We start from the raw sequence: 7,500 nt of genomic DNA on the forward strand, positions 1-7,500 counted from the left end.
GCTCGCAGCTACTAAGGAAATCCTTGTTAGTTTCTTTTCCTCCGCTTAGTAATATGCTTAAATTCAGCGGGTAATCTCGCCTACTCTGAGGTCGTCGTGAACGTGAATTGTATGAAAATTCAATCGAATTTCATAAAAATCGCTCAAAGGCAAAAAAAACAAAGTCTAGAGGAGAGTGCGTTCGAACACAACAATATTCATATTATAACGTATATAAATGATAAATATACCGCGACACGCGCGACTCCGTATCGTCGCGAAAAATCGTTCGCGAACGCGTCTTATGCGCCTCACCAGTGGTCTCTGCTGCGTCGCGTGTCTATATTCTCTTTTTACACTCTTCTCCTTCTTCTATCACATTTTACTCGATCGCGAAAAAGACTCTCGCTAGACGATCTCGCGCTCCGGTTAACTTTAACGCCCGTCCGAGAAGAATTTTCGGGGACTGGACGACCGAAGCGGATCTCGCGCGGTCTCGCGATCGACAGTGAAGAGAAGTGCAGAAGAGGAAAAGAAGACACGACAAACACACACCATGGGGCGACCGACGCGTTCGTTTCAACGCTTTCGCACAAAGTCGGCGGCGGTTATATATTTATATCATTATATTCCGGCGGACGGGACGCGACGTTCGAAAGCCTCGCCAAAGAGGAGCTCCTGCCTCTTCCTCTCTCTTTTCTACGAGAAAAGATAAACGTATTTTACGGGGATACGGAAACGTTACCACGTGGTGTCACACACGATCGTCCGTCTCTTCTCTATAGCAGAAACCGATAAAAATACACCTCCCGAAAGAGAGTATATGGTGATTCTTTTTATATATATATATATTTCGAAATACAACTGAACGTGGCGGAAGCGCACGGTGGTGGTCCAGCGAGGACACGCGACGACGGGGAATAAGAACTATTCGACCCGTTACGAATACGCATGCTCGTCCCGCACGATTTTAACACACACCGTGTTTTTCTCCAGTCGTCAAAGCGTTCGTGCGTCGAATTCGAAAAATAAAAAAAAAAGAAAAACACCTTTTCTCTCTCTCGGGGTAAAAGAGTCGATGTGTATTGTGTATAAAGGTTCTGCGAGAAGTCTCGTTTTGACGTGTGTTCCGCCGATAACGACGATCCTCCGAAACGGGGATACAGAAACGTTACACCTCACAACACGATCTCCGTCTCTTCTCTATAGCAGAAACCGATAAAAATACACCTCCCGAAAGAGAGTATATGGTGATTCTTTTTATATATATATATTTCGAAATTCAACTGAACGTGGCGGAAGCGCACGGTGGTGGTCCAGCGAGGACACGCGACGACGGGGAATAAGAACTATTCGACCCGTTACGAATACGCATGCTCGTCCCGCACGATTTTAACACACACCGTGTTTTTCTCCAGTCGTCAAAGCGTTCGTGCGTCGAATTCGAAAAATAAAAAAAAGAAATACACCTTTTCTCTCTCTCTCGGGGTAAAAAGAGTCGATGTGTATTGTGTATAAAGGTTCTGCTGCGAGAAGTCTCGTTTTGCCGTGTGTTTCGGTAACGACGATCCTCCGAAACGTACATCTCATTCGTAAGAGAGGAAGAAAACAATCTCCCTGGGGCCAGTCGGTAATATACCGACATACGACGTGTCGTGCACATCCGTCTCACGCACGGTATACAAAATATGAATAAAACGTGTGTAGTCTCTCTCTCTCTCGACTTCTTAATATTTTCTTTCACCTCTGACGCATCATTTCAGGTGACGTCGGGAGCGCGGGAAAAAAAATTTTTCTAAACACACGAAACCGTTCATCTCACGAACAGCCGAAAAAGTTGTCGCTCAGATCCATATCGCAGTGGAGCGGTATCCGCGGGCGGTCGTAATTGAACGACGCACGACGCCGCGAACACTCACGCGAGTCCATACAAACGATTCCGATCGTTTTGCAACAACTAGAACGTACACTGTCCGTGAAATTCACAGAATTTTCGCGTGTCCGCGACAAACGCCGACGAGACACCCATCGTTCGCTCGTACGTAGCATCCTTCTCTTAACCCGACTCAGAAACGTTCTTTGCGCCCTTCGGTAAAAAAACGTTCGATCCGAAGAGGTGAACGACGGCGGGGATTTGACAGAGCTACGCAAGCAGTGTATGGTACGTAAACGACCCTCAGCCAGGCGTGGTCCAGGAATTGTATCCGTGGACCGCAATGTGCGTTCGAAATGTCGATGTTCATGTGTCCTGCAGTTCACACGTTGACGCGCAATTAGCTGCGTTCTTCATCGACCCACGAGCCAAGTGATCCACCGTTCAGGGTAATCGTATAAATTTTATATTTCACATATATAATTTTATTCTCATTTGTTCGACCTAATATCTCTCTTCTTTCAAAGAGAAGATAAAAGTTGATACCTGAATCTCCGACCAGCGCGCGAAGGAGATTCAGGCGTCGCCTTGGAGACGACACCGAAGCCTTTCGAGACGAAAAACGTTCAAGTAATATGTATATATTTCTCGACGTTCCGGGCGTATAGTGCATTCAAAAACCCGCGAAAGACGCAGAAGACTCGCACGCGTGGAAACGACGGGGATATATTTTGTATCCTACCCGATACTGAATCCATCGCGTGCAGTCGACCCTCGCGTTCTTCCGATCAGACGCATCTATTGTTGCGCGCATGTTTTCGCGTCGCATCGCGCGAAACGTTGCACGAATCGTACCGATCGATCGATTGAAAGCAAATAATGAAAAAAGACTTCACAGCTGGCTCTTTGCCGGTCATTCGTCCCATGTTATCTCTTGCCGCGAAATTGGCGCGCAAGAGTTGGGTGTCAGACGCGCGGCTTTAAAACGAGCTTCACGGCCGGTCCCTTCGTTACCGCTTTCGTTCTTTCTCTCGGAACGACCATGAACGAACACGACGAGCGACGCTACGGCATACACACGTCCACGGATTCGATTAAAAAAACAGACTTCACAGCTGGCTCTTTGCCGGTCATTCGTCCCATATTATCTCTTGCCGCGAAATTGGCGCGCAAGAGTTGGGTGTCAGACGCACGGCTTTAAAACGAGCTTCACGGCCGGTCCTCTCAATTCCGTGTACGGTACACGCAAGATGCGGGTTCCACTTCCAGACTACCCGGTCCCTTCTCTCTACGAGAATCGATAGTAGAAGAACGGCTCGAAAACGCGTCTCAGAGACTAGGGGAAAAGAAGCGGTATGCGAGCGAAACGAAAACGCATTATGGAAACGTCGCGAAACAATGTTCGACGGTTGCTCGGTTCCAATCGTGCGGCCGTTTCAATTTCTCGTGCGCTTCACCGTCCCTCCGTAACTCTGGCCGATCGCGTATACCGAAGAGCCGACACGCGCAAAAACCACAGGCATTGTATACTGTATATATATATGTTACAGTCACAGCCTTCGCGCGTTTTACTCTCCGACGCGGGGTTTCCACGACGAAAGAGAGACAGTTTCGTGGCGGGTGACTCGGCCGAATCGCTACGACGGGTATTTCTATTATAGAACGAATCATCGCCACCCTTTACCAGTGCCCGACGAAGGAATCACAAGGTCATCTGGAGTTTACAATGCCAGCGACGGTAATTCCAACGAAGACCCGATAAGTCAACTCATCGTTCTATTTCTCCCCGTACAGAAAAGCGAATCGACGCTAACGCACCTCGCGCAAGCACGAACGTTCTCTTCGCGTGGATCATCCCATCGTCGAAAGATGTAAAGACGCATTGGAGATCGTGGTCTCTGGCGGGCTCATTGCACGCCCCACTGCATATCTTTCCTCGAATCGAGAATGATTCGTCCACTAAGGCTGCGAAACTACGCGTCGAGGAAACTAGGGGAAAGAAGCGGGATGCGAGCGAAACGACAATACATTATGGAAACGTCGCGAAACAATGTTCGGCGGTTGCTCGTTTCCTCCTGCGGACGTTTCATTGCTCGGGCGCTTCACGTCCCTCCGTAACCTTCGCGCGATCGCGTGCCCCGGAGAGCCGGCAACCGGTGAACCACAGGCGTATAAACTATAGTCTTCTATAGCAAGCCTTCGGCGGTTACTCTCCGACGCGGGGATTCCACGACGAGAGAGAATTTCGTGGCGGGTGACATCGGTCGAAACGCTACGACGGGTATTTCTATTATAGAACGAATCATCGCCACCCTTTACCAGTGCCCGACGAAGGAATCACAAGGTCATCTGGAGTTTACAATGCCAGCGACGGTAATTCCAACGAAGACCCGATAAGTCAACTCATCGTTCTATTTCTCCCCGTACAGACAAGCGAATCAACGCTATCGCACCTCACGCATGCACGAACGTTCTCTTCGCGTGAATCGTCCCATCGTCGAAAGATATAGCCGCTTGGAGATCGTGGCCCATCAAGTTCTTCCGTAACTCCTGCGCGATCGCGTACCCCGGAGAGCAGGCAACCGGTGAACCACAGGCGTATAAACTATAGTCTTCTATAGCAAGCCTTCGCGTTTACTCTACGACGCGGGGATTCCACGACGAGAGAGATTTTCGTGGCGGGTGACACGGCCGAATCGCTACGACGGGTATTTCTATTATAGAACGAATCATCGCCACCCTTTACCAGTGCCCGACGAAGGAATCACAAGGTCATCTGGAGTTTACAATGCCAGCGACGGTAATTCCAACGAAGACCCGATAAGTCAACTCATCGTTCTATTTCTCCCCGTACAGAAAAGCGAATCGGCGCTATCGCACCTCACGCAAGCAGGAATGATCTCTTCGCGTGGATCGTCCCATCGTCGAAAGATGTAAGACGTACAGAAATCGTGGTCCATCACGATTATTCGTAACTCTCCGAGTCGCGTATCTGAGAGTAGGACAAACGGAGAACCACAGGCATAAATAATACTATATGTTTCTTATATAGTTAGCCTTCGCGTTTTACTCTCCGACATGGGGATTCCACGACGAGAGAGAGTTTCGTGGCGGGTGTCTCGGCCGAATCGCTACGACGGGTATTTCTATTATAGAACGAATCATCGCCACCCTTTACCAGTGCCCGACGAAGGAATCACAAGGTCATCTGGAGTTTACAATGCCAGCGACGGTAATTCCAACGAAGACCCGATAAGTCAACTCATCGTTCTATTTCTCCCCGTACAGAAAAGCGAATCGACGCTATCGCACCTCGCGCGAGCACGTAACTACTCTTCGCGTGGATCGTCCCATCGTCGAAAGATGTAAGACGCACGGAAATCGTGGCCCATCAACGTTTTTTTGTAACTCTGCCGATCGCGTATCACAGAGCCGAGACGCACATACCACAGGCGTATAATACCGTTTTCTTTCGTATGGTAAGCCTTCGCGTTTACTCTTCGGCGCGGGGTTTCCACGTCGAGAGAGACATTCGTGGCGGGTGACATCGGTCGAAACGCTACGACGGGTATTACTATTATAGAACGAATCATCGCCACCCTTTACCAGTGCCCGACGAAGGAATCACAAGGTCATCTGGAGTTTACAATGCCAGCGACGGTAATTCCAACGAAGACCCGATAAGTCAACTCAACGTTCTATTTCTCCCCGTACAGAAAAGCGAATCGACGCTGTTGCACCTCACGCAAGCACGAACGTTCTCTTCGCGTGGATCGTCCCATCGTCGAAAGATGTAAGACGCACGGAAATCGTGGCACATCACGTGTTTTCGGAACTCTGTCGACCGCGTATCTCAGAGACGACGCGCGCGAACCACTGGCATATACTATTATATATCGCGTTTTACCCTCCGACGCGGGGATTCCACGACGAGAGAGAGTTTCGTGAGCGGGTTGACTCGGAAGAAACGCTACGACGGGTATTTCTATTATAGAACGCATCATCGCCACCCTTTACCAGTGCCCGACGAAGGAATCACAAGGTCATCTGGAGTTTACAATGCCAGCGACGGTAATTCCAACGAAGACCCGATAAGTCAACTCAACGTTCTATTTCTCCCCGTACAGAAAAGCGAATCGACGCAATCGCACCATACGCGTGCACGTAAACAACTCTTCGCGTGGATCGTCCCATCGTCGAGAGACGTAAGTTTTCATAGTATGAATTCGCGTTTTACTCTCCGACGCGGGGATTCCACGACGAGAGAGAGTTTCGTGAGCGGGTTGACTCGGAAGAAACGCTACGACGGGTATTTCTATTATAGAACGCATCATCGCCACCCTTTACCAGTGCCCGACGAAGGAATCACAAGGTCATCTGGAGTTTACAATGCCAGCGACGGTAATTCCAACGAAGACCCGATAAGTCAACTCAACGTTCTATTTCTCCCCGTACAGAAAAGCGAATCGACGCAATCGCACCATACGCGTGCACGTAAACAACTCTTCGCGTGGATCGTCCCATCGTCGAGAGACGTAAGTTTTCATAGTATGAATTCGCGTTTTACTCTCCGACGCGGGGATTCCACGACGAGAGAGAGTTTCGTGAGCGGGTTGACTCGGAAGAAACGCTACGACGGGTATTTCTATTATAGAACGCATCATCGCCACCCTTTACCAGTGCCCGACGAAGGAATCACAAGGTCATCTGGAGTTTACAATGCCAGCGACGGTAATTCCAACGAAGACCCGATAAGTCAACTCAACGTTCTATTACTCCCCGTACAGAAAAGCGAATCGACGCAATCGCACCATACGCGTGCACGTAACAACTCTTCGCGTGGATCGTCCCATCGTCGAGAGACGTAAGTTTCATAGTAAGCCTTCGGCGTTTTACTCTCCGACGCGGGGATTCCACGACGAGAGAGAGAGTTTCGTGAGCGGGTTGACTCGGAAGAAACGCTACGACGGGTATTTCTATTATAGAACGCATCATCGCCACCCTTTACCAGTGCCCGACGAAGGAATCACAAGGTCATCTGGAGTTTACAATGCCAGCGACGGTAATTCCAACGAAGACCCGATAAGTCAACTCAACGTTCTATTTCTCCCCGTACAGAAAAGCGAATCGACGCAATCGCACCATACGCGTACACGTAAACAACTCTTCGCGTGGATCGTCCCATCGTCGAGAGACGTAAGTTTTCATAGTATGAATTCGCGTTTTACTCTCCGACGCGGGGATTCCACGACGAGAGAGAGTTTCGTGAGCGGGTTGACTCGGAAGAAACGCTACGACGGGTATTTCTATTATAGAACGCATCATCGCCACCCTTTACCAGTGCCCGACGAAGGAATCACAAGGTCATCTGGAGTTTACAATGCCAGCGACGGTAATTCCAACGAAGACCCGATAAGTCAACTCAACGTTCTATTTCTCCCCGTACAGAAAAGCGAATCGACGCAATCGCACCATACGCGTGCACGTAAACAACTCTTCGCGTGGATCGTCCCATCGTCGAGAGACGTAAGTTTTCATAGTATGAATTCGCGTTTTACTCTCCGACGCGGGGATTCCACGACGAGAGAGAGTTTCGTGAGCGGGTTGACTCGGAAGAAACGCTACGACGGGTATTTCTATTATAGAAC

The 7,500-nt window shown here is 49.4% G+C and overlaps 2 non-coding genes across 2 annotated transcripts in view; both read right to left on the minus strand.

Moving 5' to 3' along the window:
• Positions 1 to 94, minus strand: part of LOC143175486 (large subunit ribosomal RNA) — a 4,007-nt gene extending 3,913 nt beyond the window's left edge. The window contains exon 1 of the ribosomal RNA XR_013000256.1: positions 1 to 94. This exon is cut by the window's left edge and continues 3,913 nt beyond it. This is a non-coding gene — a ribosomal RNA (large subunit ribosomal RNA).
• A 2,055-nt stretch (positions 95 to 2,149) lies between these two features.
• Positions 2,150 to 2,304, minus strand: LOC143175466 (5.8S ribosomal RNA). Its single transcript, XR_013000236.1, has one exon. It is a non-coding gene; the product is annotated as a 5.8S ribosomal RNA (ribosomal RNA).
• Positions 2,305 to 7,500: the final 5,196 nt, after the last annotated feature.

The sequence above is a fragment of the Nomia melanderi genome, unplaced genomic scaffold, assembly GCF_051020985.1.
Source record: "Nomia melanderi isolate GNS246 unplaced genomic scaffold, iyNomMela1 scaffold0094, whole genome shotgun sequence".
NCBI classification, from domain to species: domain Eukaryota; kingdom Metazoa; phylum Arthropoda; class Insecta; order Hymenoptera; family Halictidae; genus Nomia; species Nomia melanderi.